The 14,496-nt window shown below is 43.3% G+C and overlaps 1 protein-coding gene across 6 annotated transcripts in view; it reads right to left on the reverse strand.

Moving 5' to 3' along the window:
• RBFOX1 (RNA binding fox-1 homolog 1) overlaps window positions 1-14,496 on the reverse strand; it is a 2,222,576-nt gene that overhangs the window by 240,262 nt on the left and 1,967,818 nt on the right. The gene's annotated exons all lie outside the window — the stretch shown is intronic.

Here is a 14,496-nt window from a genome sequence, read left to right on the forward strand (position 1 = left end):
GAGAAGTACAAGTGTGGAGTTCCAAGAGATCTGGGTTCCATCCTTTGTCTTACCACCTTCCAGTAAGCTTGCTGAGCCTCAATTTTCTCATCTCTAGAATGGGAGTGACTATACCTCCTGTCTTACAGAGCTGTCATAAGGTTGAGGTGTGATGCAATGCTCTTGCGTCCTGTTGTGAATGAATCTAGCTGTTTTGGAGGGTGATCCAATGGATCTTTAAACTTTGACCAGGCAATTCCACTACTGCAAATACCCAACATGAATGTGCATGCATAAGTTCAAATGCATTTGTTCAAGTTTGCTCACTGCAGCACTTGTTGGAATACAAATAAAGATCATGAAAAAAAAAACCACCTGGAAATAACAAATATCCATGAATAGGAAAGATGTTCATGATTCACCATCAAATGAAAATATAAAGCAATAAGAATAGAATAATTCAACTGAAAATATTTACTACTTGGACAAAAAAACAGGCACTTTTAAACTGTGAAAGGTACTGCCAATTTGCCTTCTGAAAAGGCTGTTGTGAGTTACACTCCCACAGAGATAGCTGTTTATACATGTGGAGAGAAGATGTGCTGGTTCAAATTTGTTCTGCACCCCAGAAGAGCCCACGTTCTTTTAATCCACCCCTGCATGTGCAGACCTATTGTGGGTAGGACCTTTTGCTTAGGAGACGTGAACACAGACCATTCAAGGTGGGTTTTAAGGCTCTTGCTAGGGTCTTATTCGAGAGGATAAAAGGCAGAGACATTTTGGAGACACTTCAGAGAAGCTAAGAGAGAAACATCCAGAGATGTTTTGAAGAGAAGGACCAGTAGACATTACCATGTGCCTCCCCAGAGGAATCCCAGATGCCAGCAGCCTTTCCTCAGAGAAGGTATCTTCCTCTTGATGCCTTAATTTAGACATTTTCATGGCCTTAGCACTGTAAATTTGTAACCTAATACATCCCCTTGATAAAAGCCAACCCATTGCTGGTATATTGCATCCTGGCAGCCCTAGCAAACCACAACAAAAGGGTCCTGATGGAGGAGGCTTCAGACCACACTCCCCTGTCTCTGTCAGATCAAGGCAGAAGAAAATGGTGTCACTTGGAATTGTAGCTAAGAGAGAAGAGGCTGTTGTGGGATAGAAGAAATGTTTCATTTAAACAACACTGCAGGCAACTGGTGTTGCCTTCTTTGGTCATTTCCAAGGGACACACATATACACAAACACCATACCACAGCACACAATGGGATGGCAAATCTTCAAGTTACTATGCAACCTCCTGTGATCTTGAATTAGGAAACCCTTGCTTTCTTTCAGCCAAAACATGGATTGGTGGCTATGAGTTTGCCTGGTGGACTTTATTTAGCCTGCATGGGGCTCACTCCAACTCACCCTATTGCCAGACCACAGGCCCAAGCAGCACTAAGGGTCAGGAACTTTCCCAAGTAGTGAGCCAACTTCTGCTATAAGTTGGTCAGCAATCATTCTCTGCTGTATTTTCTACCAGTGACACTTAAAACAGGTCACTTTGCTTAAAACCTTCCAGACAGATGCTGTCCCATCAAGGGACATCCTTAAGGGTGTGCTGAATATAGTGACTTCCTTCCAAAGAGTACAGTATGGAAAGGGAGAGAAAAAGAGACTAATGTACATGGAGAAACCTGGCAGGTACTATCTCAGTCAAGTGATCAAGGTTAATATCACTTGTATAAATATGTTAACAACATAATAAGATCTGATGCACACAGCACCCTCCCTCTGAGGTCCTCCTCCCCAAATTTCTAAGCCCAATCGAATCATGAGGACAGTATCAACCAATCCCAGTTGAGGAATGGTCTATGAAATACTTGACTAGTCTTCCTCCAGACCATCAAGATTATCAAGAACAAGGAAAGTCTAACAAACCACTACAGACCAAAGGAGACGGGGGAAGACATGACAACTAAAGGGGATCCTGGGGCAGAAAAAGGACATTAGGTGAAGACCAAGAAAATCTGAATACTAGGTGGACTTTTAACAATAATGCCTCAATATTGGTTCATTAGTTGTAACAAATGTACCAGAGTACTGCAAGATGTTAATGATAGAAGAAATAGGGTACAAGGGATAAGGGAGCTTTCTGTACTCTCTTTGTAACTTTTTTATAGATCTAAAATTATTAAATATAATTATTTCAAAATGTTTAAAATTTAGCTCCCTAAGTTGGGCTCCCTAAAGCCTCCGAAAGCACATCCAGGAAGACACCCTTGGCCTGTGGTCTGCCACCTGCCTGCTTTCTAGAGTCACCTCCTGCTTTATCCCATGGCTCGTGTCTTTTGCTCCTGGGCTCCCTTCTGCCAGAAGCAGTATTGATCTTTCTTCCATTTTTAGAAGAAAAGTGGCTAATGCCTACTTTTCTTTAAGATCATTTGGCCTTGACCTCTTCAAGAGCAGCTTCCAAAAGTATCAACTGTTCTTCCTCTGCACGTTCATGAATGCTCCCTCTGAAGGTTATAATTAACTGTCAAACCTGCTTGTCTACTGCATGTGTCCAAACTCCATCAGAACTGGAAGCAGGCACCCTTTACCTTTCTCTCCTTGCCTGGCAATACAGTGGATGTTAAACATATTTTGCAAGGAACAAATGAATGGAAGAATGGATGGATTATTGTCGAAAAGAAATTATTGCTTTCCCTTCCAGGTCACTCTTCAAACATTTAAAGTCAGATGGGATTCACTGAGGTCACATAAATCCCTAAAGACCCAGCTCAGAGGCTACCTCCTTCATACCACCATTCAGAGAGATGGCATCACCCATTTGCACTCCAACTCAGATGATTATTGCATTATTGCTTTGGTTTCTTTCTTTCTTTCTTTCTTTTTTTTTTTTAAAGCATTTGGAGTTCCTTCTGAATCAAAGGTCTCTATGTCGACTGTCACCCAAGTTAGGAGGAGGCAATGAACCCTTCTGCATACTAAAGGAAGAGGAAACAAAAATTTCAAAGGAATTCCAAGAGGAAAGAGAAGAACCAGTATGGTTCAGCACTTTATTGGGGGAAGGCTAGAGACAGCAGCACCCACACCATACTTCCTCCCCACCCTATGGCTGCCTAAGGAAAAATGTCAAGAGAACAGGAATGACTGTGTGAATTTTATATGCCGTTTGCTGAGGGTTCTGAGGTGGAAACCCCCTCCTCTACAGAAAGTGCAGTGAAGTCTTCTACACTACTTACATGCTTCTTGAGAAAGGATTCTTTAGGGGAAGCTCCATAAAGCTATTGGCTCATTGTTGATATGGCCTGAAAACAAGATGGAGCATGCACATTCAGGGGGCAGGGACAGACCAGAGAGGAGAGCAGCTATCTCCAGGAACCAGGAGAAATCTCGGTGAGCCTCCAAACTTCAGAGAACAAGGAGTTCGCTGGAGACTGAGATGGGGGTTGGCAAACTAAGACCTGTGGGTCAATTACTTGGTTTTGTAAATAAAGTTTTATTGGAACACAGCCACTCGCACTTGTTCATGGGACTTGTGCATCTCTTGTTTAAGGACCTTTTGTTAACTCGGTTTTGCCCCCAACTCCTAAGATGATTCTTTACAAAGTAGGTGCTTAATAAAAATTTCCAGAATGAATAGATTCCTTAATTGTTCTACTTTCCTTCCGCTAACTACATGATCCAGCCAATGGGCTCATCATTCATCTTGTACCCTTAGAAATTAATTGAATAAATAGTGTTCTGTAGGTTATCTGTAAATATTCCAACCTCCTTATTCTCTATGGCTGCTTCTGTGCTACAATGGCAGAGTTGAGTAGTGCAGCAGAGAATGTATGGCTCATAAAACCAAACATATTAGTCATCTGGTGCTACATAAAAAGTTTACTGACCTCTGTAAGCTTACTAACCTCAGGTCTAAGGTCAGGAATTATATATCTTCAAGGGGCAAAGTGCCCTGGGTGACTGGATCCCCCAGAGCCTCAATGGGGACTCCTATCAGCATTAGTTGCAGTCACAAAAATTATCTCCTCTGGGCCTGGGATCCCAACTCTTTCTGAAGATGAGAAGCAAATGGGACAACAGACCTGCCTTTTTACTGAAAGTTACTCATGCCAAGATTTTTTAGCTGTATCCTAAAGTTCACCCCAGTTCCAGAATTCTGTCCTGCTTTATGGGTCAATTCCCACCTTTAAGTAAAGTAGACATATTGTCTGAGGTCCGTATTTCTTCCCAGGTGGGAGCCCCAGTTCTGTCTCAAGCCCTAGAGCACCAGCTACCATCCCCTCTGACTGGGCAATTTACCCAAGGACCACCCCACTTTGGGAACCACATGCAGGAGCTATAAGGGGGAGTGACAACTCCTTACTCCCGGGCAGGGTGTACAGAAAGCTGGAGGTGGGGGACTCCGGGTGATGCAGGCTGCCTGCTGGTGGGAATCGTCTAACGGGAACTCACAGAAAGCCATCTTTCTGTGTTAACTAGAAGCAACTTCTGTAGACAGTGTGAACTGGGTAATGGGGGTCTCTATAATGGGGAGCTAATTATCTTAACAATTAAGCACACTGAGCTAGGATGGCAGGCTTCCTGGCCTCAAATACCAGCTTACTAACGAGGGTCTAAAGCAAGCCAGTTCCTATCTCCTTGCCTTTGTTCCTTAGTTGTGAAATGGGGTTCCTTCATAGAGTTTTACAGAAAAGATTAAATGAGATAATCATGCATAGACCGAGCAGCTAATAAGTAAATGTCTATTTGTGGTTGGGGTGTTTATTACAATCAAGTAAAACCCCAGCACAGTGTATAGAAAGAGCAGCTGGTTGGGGCTGTTGTTTCGATAAGCCTGTCCCTGCAGGTTCCTCAGGAGTCTATTAAAGCCGACAATAGTTGGCTGAAGCATTCTCTCCATCCAACATGGTACAAGTACACAAACTTCTATCTATCTGAGTCCCAAGAGACAAGGAAACTAAGATTCTCTGGCATTTTGCTATGCCAGGTTATTTTCCCGACATCACTCCATTTAGTGCTCATGTTAACTCAATCCTATTGTGATCTGTTTCCTATAGATGACTCAAAGAGCTGAAGTGACTTGCACAAGGGCATCCATTTAACAACTGAGGCAGAGTTCAGATGTGAATCTGGGTTCTTGCAGGCGAGTCCAGAGTCTGTATCTGTATGATAACGTCAACTGTTGATGAGTCACACAGTGGTTAGGCACCATTTTTAATGAAAGGGGTAAGTTGATTCCAAACTACCACAACAATGAGATGCCACAGCTTTGCCTTTGGAAACAGACCACAACAACAACAAATAAACATTTCCAATCCAGAAACACCTATGAGAAAAGATAGGGAGGCTAGAAAATTTACAGGGAGCCTATAGAACTTATTTACCCAACAAATATCTACGTGCACGAGATTAATGATGGGCCCATTGGCTGGATTATGGAGTCAGTGGAAGGCAAGTAGAGCTATTAAATAATCTATTCATTCTGCAAATTTATATTACCCTGTAAATAGCTGGGGGCAAAAACAGGATGAAAAATGATCCCTGGCCAAGAGAAGTGCAAGTCTAATGGGGGAAATGGTAAGTAGGAAAATACAATAGTGCAATACAAGTTCCACCAGGGTAGAGTTTTTTTTTTTTTTACTGTTACATCTCCAGTTTCTAGAAGAGTACACTACATAGTAGGTCTCAAAAATTATTAGTTGGATTTTTGAAGAAAGGATGGAAGGAAGGAAAGAGTGGGCTTGTCTATTACAACAGAGAGGTGCTCACCAATACCCTATCTATGCCTTTTTCCAACAGTCAGCAGTGTAAATAGCCCAAGAGAAAAGACACATTATCTACCTGTGCCTTGCCCTGCAAGGTGGAGTAGGGTGCTGGCTATGTGACAGCCTTGTCCATTGCCTTTCATCATTTATTCACTCAATAACTATTTTCTGCTCACCTACTAAATGTCAGGCACTGTTGAAGATTCTAAAGGTCTAAGAAAGGATAAAATAGGTGGCTTCCTGCCCTCACGGAGCTTACTGTCCAGTAAAAAAAAAAAGACATATTCAGTGTTTGTGAAATAACTGTGGGCGGCCACAAAAGAAAGGTACAGCAGGCAGGGAGATGGAATCAAAGCTGACTGGGGAGTGGCTGCTTCCCACAGGCTAATCAGGGAAGGCTTCTCTGAGGAGGCAAGATTTAAATCAACAGCTAATGACTGAGAGACGGTTGTGGGAAGCAGAGTCAAGAGTATCGTAAAGTCCTTGAGGTCTTAATGTGCTCCAGCCAAGAGAGGGTGGCTGGGGGTGGGGGTGGGGGTGGGGCAGGGTTGGGAGCAGCCAGGGATGAGATGCAGCTTTGTTCCTCCAATTCAAGAAATTATAATCTCATAAGGGAAAAAGCATCATGTCACTCCATTGGCCTAAACCTCCTGCATGGTTTCCTCTCCACTGCCACACACTCATTTCCACAGACCTGATCATCATTCCAGCAGGTAGACTTTTCACAGGTAATAGAAAACTTCTAGGTCCTGGATTTCTGCTATGTACCCGGCACTGTGCCATGCATTTTATTAACTACATGTGAAGGAGGCAGGGGCATCACTATTATTATTACTACTATTATCTTCATAATTATTAATATCCTTTTATAAAGATGGACAAGTCTGAGGCTCAGAGAAAGGATCAAACATGGGTCATCTGATGGCCAAGTTTGGTATTTACCATTAGATTTCTCTTGGGCAAGACTATCAGTAAAGTACTGACTGTACAATGAGCACTTGCCAGGCACAAAGATGGGTATTGGAAAAATAAAACAGAAAAGAGAGATTCCTGGCTTTAGGGAGAAAGACCCTTAACTCACCATCACACAACACGAAGCATCCCAGCACACAGGTATCATCCCATTCCACAGCTACAGGAATTCAGATTTGGAAGGAGAGATCAACTCAGCTGGGGACTCCACAAGAGGCAATACTTGAGCAACGACTTATAGCACGGGTATAAACTTTCCAGATGAGCAAAGGAGGGGAGAATATTCCTGGACTGCACAAAGACATTTGTGGTGGGGGCATCTGGTAGGTCTAAGGAACAAAGAGCTTGGCGGGAGGGAGGAGGTAAAACTGGAGGAAGAAGAGGAGGCAGATCACAAAGTGTCTGAGACTCTGATTCAGGCTTTGGGACTTTCTCCTGAAGTTAACAGGGAATCATGCATGAGTGATAACATCAAGCAAGAGGGGTGGGTGCATGCCACGGGGTCCAGCCTATGTTTCCACATCAGGGGTTCTTAAAAGTGTGGCCATCCTTAGACCAGGAGCATTACCTGGAACCTTGTTAGAAATGCAAAGTCTCAGGCCTTATTCCAGACCTACCATCATGGAATCTCTGGGAGTGGGGCCCAGTCATCTGCATTTTTATAGGTCCCTCAGGGGATGCTGATGTCCCCACAAACAGGAGACTCAGGGAACCATCCCACGACTCGCCTGCTTCTTATCCAAGATGTGGTCCTGCCACTATCCCAAGTCCTTCCAGAGGACAGGTTGATATTCCAAGTCCCCTCCCGTGCCAGCCCACAAGCCTCAAGACCGGCATCCAGCACATGTTGCGCAAGGGCTTCAACCTTGGCTTATCAGTTCAGTTTGTAAAATGACAGGCCTTTTCCCTCTTCTTCCAGGTTTCCTGGCTGCATGGGGAGCTCCGGATCCAAGTAACTACTGGGGATCTCATGCTGGTGCTTGAAAACTATCATTAGCTAAGAGCCCAGCTAATGCATTCACAGGTGGTGAGTTAATCGGAAAAGAGGCCTGATTTGGTAGCCTCTGCCCACGTGCCCCAGAGCTGGGTGTTAAGTGGTGACCGGCAACGCCCCTCTAATCACCTCTTGTTAGCTGCAACTATAGGCAAATTGCTGGCAAAGATTAAGTGGGGAGACAAGGCTAGGATCACTGTCAAACGGAAAAAAAGACTCAATTTGTTGAGCAATCATGACTCTGTAATCACTTCTTTTAAGAGCTCTTTTTGGCTGTGTTTGCCTTTGAAAGGTGTGGACCCTGCCTGGGAGAGGGTGGGCAAGTGCTGCAAGCTGGCTTTTTCTTTCCCGTTTTAAAATGATTACCCCCCTAAAGAGATAAGCGGTGCCTCAATGGGTCTCCACCAAATCTGAGGCCCAGATATCGCCTTAAACAAACAAATGAACACAAATGTGCATAAACAATAGATCCAAACTCAAAAATTGAACGAATGTCTCTAAACACGGAGGAGAAGCTGGGAGGAAGCTTTATGGGCAGCGGTTGAGGGGGGGGAGGGAGAGATACACTTCATTTATCACTGTTTGCATAATGTCTATGTAAAACAGAAACAAATTAACGAGGTGGCATTTCAAAAACTATCACACAGTGGTGTAGGGGCAAAAAAAAAATGCTAGAAGGATTCCACGTCTCTCAAGAGAGCATTATTTTTTTAAAGAGTGGGGGGTGGGTCCCTTCATTTCCCAAAGCCTGGACTTTTGGCCCAGGTAGGATGGCTGGTATTTTTAAAGCTCATTCTGAGAATGTAGCAATTCCTTATTTCCACCCGTCTATCTGGAGAAGTTTGCTAACAGCATGCATGAAAGAAAGCCATGTCATTTCAGAAGAAACTCTGTGATTTGGGGGAAAAAAAGGAGACCACCAGAAATGGGCTGCTTTTTTTAAAGCTGAAACGTGATTCATTCAGATATAAATGTAATTTTAAGTCCTTCAAAGAACATTTCCAATCCTTTGAAATCTCCATATAGGAGCAGGTTTTGAGGAAGTTTCCTATCACATGACTTAACTCACAGACTGCTGTAATGAAAGCCAAGGAAAGGAGATAAAAAAAAAAAAAGGATCGCAGACAAGAAGAGAAGGCTGGTAGGTAGTTGAGAAGCCAGCCCAAATATTACTCATCAAATAATACTTTTTTCCAACTTTAAGGCTTATAAAAAGTCATAAAAAGTTAAATCTTACTTCTGTCGTTAAGTTAGTGTTGTTGATTGTGCATGCTCTAAATGAAGCTTCAGCTAAAAAAAAAGCACTTTGAAACATAATTTTCAAATATTTTCTCTAAATGCCAAATGAGATTTTTCTCACCTTTGTAAGGTCTTCTATAAAAAATAATAACAAAATCAGGATTTCCTTTAAGATAACACGTTAAGATTTTTAAAAGCTCCCTTTCTAAATTTCAAAAAGAAAATAATGGAAGATTTATTATGAAAAATCAAGTTTGATCTCTAGTCAAATAACAGTCTTCCTAGCACCCAAACTTTCAAGCATCCCATCAGTGTGGAGCATAAATTTGTCTTAGGCACTTTCCATATTTTACCCCATTAGCGACCATCCATTCAACACAGGGTCTGTTCTTTCCAGAGGAGGCCCAGAACCTAAAGAAAAATTAATTGGAAATTCAAGGCAATAAGTACCTAGTTCTTTTCGGAGAATATGATGGCCCCAAACTGTCAAAGTTGAAGTTTTGTGCCCTTCCATATTCCTTGTCCATCTTTTTCTTATGCTGGGTGCTATAAACCAGATGAAGTAAAAGTGTGATAACTTGTGAGGCGGTATTATGAAAACATCAACATTTACTATTGATCTCTATTTGAGAAACATATGTGAGTGTAAATTATTTATATGAAATCCATGGCTCCTCTGTTTGTGCATTCCTTCAAAATACCATGAGAAAAACCTGCCACTGGAGTCACTAGATTATTTGTATGGTTCCCTTCCCTCAAAATTCACTACTTAAGGAGCTACAAATGCTTTAAAAAAAAATGGAATAAACCAAAGCAGCAATGCAAAAATCAGCTTGGAAGATTTGTTTTCCTGCCTGGTGTTTATATGAATAGAGTAATTAGCGACCAATGCCTTCAGCTCACCATCCTGTCAGCTTTTTGGTACTTTCCGGCAATCACCAGAAAAAAGGTGAACTTTCTGGGATTAAAACACAAAGTTTCCTTTGGAAAAACGGAGACTCTGGTAAAGACAGCTCGTGACAATAAGGCCTCTGGCTTCCCCGACCCTTCTGCCCCTCAGTTGTATGGTTTTCCAGGAGGGGAGACATTTGAAGCAGGGAAAATTAAAATCTTCCAAGACGGTGATGAGACCCGGGGGTCAGAGCTGTGCCGCACGGGGTGTTGAAAAGGAAGTGGTACAGTCTCTTCCTCCTTGGGTGCTTTTACACCCACCGGACACATAAGCAAGCAGGGCAGCGAATCACAACCCAGAAGTCTCCCAAATCACATGTCACGACTGGGAACCGTCCTCCTGCGCCCACCCGTCAGCCTGAAACGCTCCTGCCCAACGACACGAAGGAACTGCTGGCAAGTCGGGGGTGCAGACATCTACTAGAGTTTTGAAGCAACGTGTGCCCCAAACACAATGCACCCCAGAAACCTCTCAGATCTGCCCCATTATTTCTTTCCACAATTCTGCTGTCAGATCAAACTCTGGCACCCACAGAATCTTTTAGCGCGACAACCTTGCAATTACCTGGCATTATTTCTCTTTTTCCCCCCCTTTTTGCAACATGCGCCCTTTGTGTGTAGAACTGGTTAGAAACGATGCAATTAGTTAACTAAGAGAATCCTGGTTTCTCTACGCAGCAGCTGGGGTGGGTGGAATGCAGTTACTCAATGGACTGGTCTTGCTTTTTGGGGGTCACTCCTAACAGAAGGGCAAGCCTGCTGCTACAAGAGAGCAGGGCTCAGGCTCTCCGGGATCCATTCATATTCTCTCTCTGTCTTTCTCTCTCCCTCTTTCTCTTTCTCCTGCTTTCAGAGCCAGAATCCCCGGGGGGAAGAGATAAACTCACCCCAGGTGTGAAGGCGGCCGGCAGGAGGCTGGTGGCCCGGTGTCAGTGTGAAGTGCTAATGGTTAGCTCCATAGGTGGAAGGCTGGGCCAGGGGAGGGAAACGGAGGGATTGAGAGGCTTTTCAAAAGGCAGAAAGAAAAAATGCAGAATGCAAAGCATCAGGAATATGTGCAAAGAAAAAAATAATAAGGCAAAGGGGACGGGGAATTAATAATCCAACAAGCAGGTTCCCTTCTTGTTATTAATCACACCGCTTCGCTCAAGCTGCAGAGGAACTGGGACCCACACCCGGGAGGGGAGGGGTTTGCACCCCATTGGCCGCCTCTGCTCACTCCTATACATCTCAGCCAATCCTTCCTGCGCCTTAAGGTACAGATATTTCTGGGCTGCAGTTACAAACCCCTGGAAGATAAAAAAGCCTGCTCTGCGGGAGAGGCACTGCTCCGTCCAGTTAATGCACTATAAACTTTATTCGAGCTGACTTCTCATTTGATCCCCCAGTGAAGGGGTCAGGGAGCACAAGCAATTCCACCCCAAATCATGCCATAATCGAATTGCTGCCCATTTCCCGAACCTATAATGAAAAAGGCAACCGAAATAATGCAGGTAATGTTGGCGGCCTCCCTTGCCTGTCGGACGTTATTACCTCCGATTGCTTGCCGCCATTTCCCCGGTACTCTAACAATGAATATATTTCACAGCTCACTTGCTCTCCTGTGTGGGTGGCATGGGGTATAGACACCTACATGATATGAAAGGAAATCTAAAACAATAGGGCTGTTTCTGAGAGCCGTGCCTAATAGCCTGCTGGTGGGAGAGGCAGTTTTATCAAAGTGCTCTCTCTCTCTCTCTCTCTCTCTCTCTCTCTCACACACACACACACACACACACACACACACACGCAGCAACCTTGTAGGGTCCAGAGTCAGAGGCTCAGCTCAAGCCAACTCAATTTCTCTTTGTCTCTTTAAGTCTCAGCTTCTTCACCTACAGCATAATAACTGAGAGTGCGATTCTTTCATCACTCAGATGCTCCGAAGGCTTTTATTCAATTTTCTCCCTCTGAATCAAATGGGATAGATGTGGTTTTAGGGAGTGGGCATGAGATACAAAAACATGCATGCATACCCTACTTGAAAACACCTTTTAAGTGTTCGCTTCCCCTTAAACCAGTTTTTTTTTTCAAAAGAGCAACACCCTCTATCAGCACGCTGCTAAAGAAACATTACTCGGCAGCACACCCTGTTCTACATCTTGAATAAAAGTGCTGACAGCGGCATGTCTCAGCGTACTGAAAATCAGAGCCCCCCATGGAACAGGGTCAGCGCCTCACACAGCTGATATTGTGTGGCTGTCTCCAGGCCAGTGGAAATGTCACTAGAGCTGGTCCATTCTCGGGCATTAGGGGGCTTCCAGCACGATCCTTTGTTTCTCCAACTTGGGGGTTCAGTTCAGTTGGAGCAGTGGCTTTGAAATAGTCAGATCTCAGCTTTCTGCCTTAGAAACTATGACACCTGGTCTGGTATCTAGGCTGGAAAAAAAGGTGTATTTCTGGTGTGTGAGTATGTGCAGTCATATTTATAAAAGCATTCATTAAGCTGGCAAACAAATACATCTAATTTCAGCATCATAAACAGGTTATACTTAAAAGTCAGAAGCAATTAGTATCCAGGAGTATTTTCTGAAGCGTGAATTACAGTTCAGATTCTCTCCCAGCTCTTTGTCATTTTTTTTCCTTCTTCTTTTTGTAAACAGGCACCACCCTTTTTACAAGTTTCATTTCATACAAACATTAATAAAGTCACCTTCCCTACCTGACCCCGCCTTTAATAAGAAGAAACAGGCTAGAGAAACTACACAGCTGCAAGACAAGGTGAGACAGTCAGATGAGGAGTGCCTATGAAGGGCTCCTCAGGTGATTTTTCCCTTCCAGGTCTGTCCAGACTGATGGAAAGAAAGGACCATATTTTTTCCCAAAGACGCATAAGTTCAAGAGTACATGTCAACACCTGGACAAAGAATAATTCTTTAAAATACTCAGCACTACAGGCCATTGAGAACACATCTTATAAGAAAAAAAAAAGATCAATATAAGGAAAAAATGCTCTGGATGTAATTGAAGTCATACATTTGTACATGACTTCTGCTATACGCCCAATTACTGCTATTTATCAAAGAGTAGACAACATTGAACTTGGCAGCATGAAAAACAAATTTTACTAAGTCAGAGGGAAAAAACCATCAGAAAGAGAAGGAAAAAAGAGATACAAATAATAAATAATTCAATATTTTCGAGGAAAGCTCTTGCAGAAAAGGCCTGTTGATTCAAACATCAGACATGAAGCTGACAAGAGATGTATCGATTTAGACAATTCTATCATCATTATTCCAGCCGGAGTCCTTCACAAAAGCTGCTCTCTTTGCTCCTGTGTTTATTGCCGTAACCACCAACCTTCTCCCCGTACCTTGATCTCTTTGAAACGGTATTCATTACAGCTTAAATCTTAAGCCTGAGCATGAGATGATAAACAGATTCTGGGTCTTGTATTTGGAAGAGGCAAGGGTTCGGCTCCCTTAAAAATCTAATAGGACGGGAAGCTATTTACAATCTGCCGAGGATTTCCACACTCTCTGGAATAGGTCACGTTCCCATATGTATAATTACCGAGGGAGAATATTTAGATTCGAAGGAGAGCAATGCATCCAAAGCAAATATTACCCACATCTAACAAAGAGTTGCCAAATGCTGAACAAGAAGGCTGAACAACAAATGCATCCTCATTTGTTACTTTAGGTCTATGAAAAGAAGCCCTGTCAACATATATCGATAATGATTTCAATCTCTTTTGCCTGAACTGGGTTCCAAAACTGTATTTGTTCTCCCAACCCCCCCCAAAAAAGAAAAGAAAAATTGAAAAACTTCTTTTAGGTCCTAAAGATTGCTAAAACACAGCAGCATGATTAGAGGAGGAAGAAAACATTCCTCCATGAGGCATCTTCAAAAAGCAGAACTATTTCTTCAATGCTCGATGTGTTAATTACAACCAGGTAGGAAGTGCCATGGAATATTAACAGTCTTGCAAAGGCTGAGAAGTGAACAGACAAAGCAGGAACGGCTGGAGCGTATAGGGAGCAAGTCAATTTCGAAGAAAGATAAAAGATCAGTCATGTCCATGATGGCTGCAAAGAGGGGAAAGGGCACGGTGCCCGTTAGCATCAGCTAATTAGGCAGGAGGTCTAAGCTCGCGTATGTTGTAACATTTGCCATGGTAATCAGATGTATGATTCAAATGTGCAAGAAAACAAAAGCTGCGGCGAGTCCAACAAGGCGGGAATGCAATCTGCCCACACAAAGGTGTTGGGCCCACTTAGCCGAGGAATGAGCAGGATTCTGCTCCCTGCACGGGGACAAATGGTGGTTTCCTTAAATTCAGAAGGGAGAACAAGGGGAAAAATTCTCCAGAAATTAAAAGCCCCTGGTCTGTGCTTGATTTCTGTCTTAAGTGAAGCAATTAAGGAGAAGATAGGAGAGGGGCATCAGCTAGTGGGGGACAAGACAGCATCCAGTTAGACTGAGGATATGGTAAAAACACAGTGAGGTTGGTAAGAGGGCTCAGGCTTCGTTTACAGGGGAGAGAGGGAGAGAAGAAAGGGAAAAGCAGAGAGATCACTAGATAGATGATATTGGATAAATAGATGGATAGACAGATAGATA

Source organism: Tamandua tetradactyla, chromosome 23, assembly GCF_023851605.1.
Source record: "Tamandua tetradactyla isolate mTamTet1 chromosome 23, mTamTet1.pri, whole genome shotgun sequence".
Classification (NCBI taxonomy): Eukaryota; Metazoa; Chordata; class Mammalia; order Pilosa; family Myrmecophagidae; genus Tamandua; species Tamandua tetradactyla.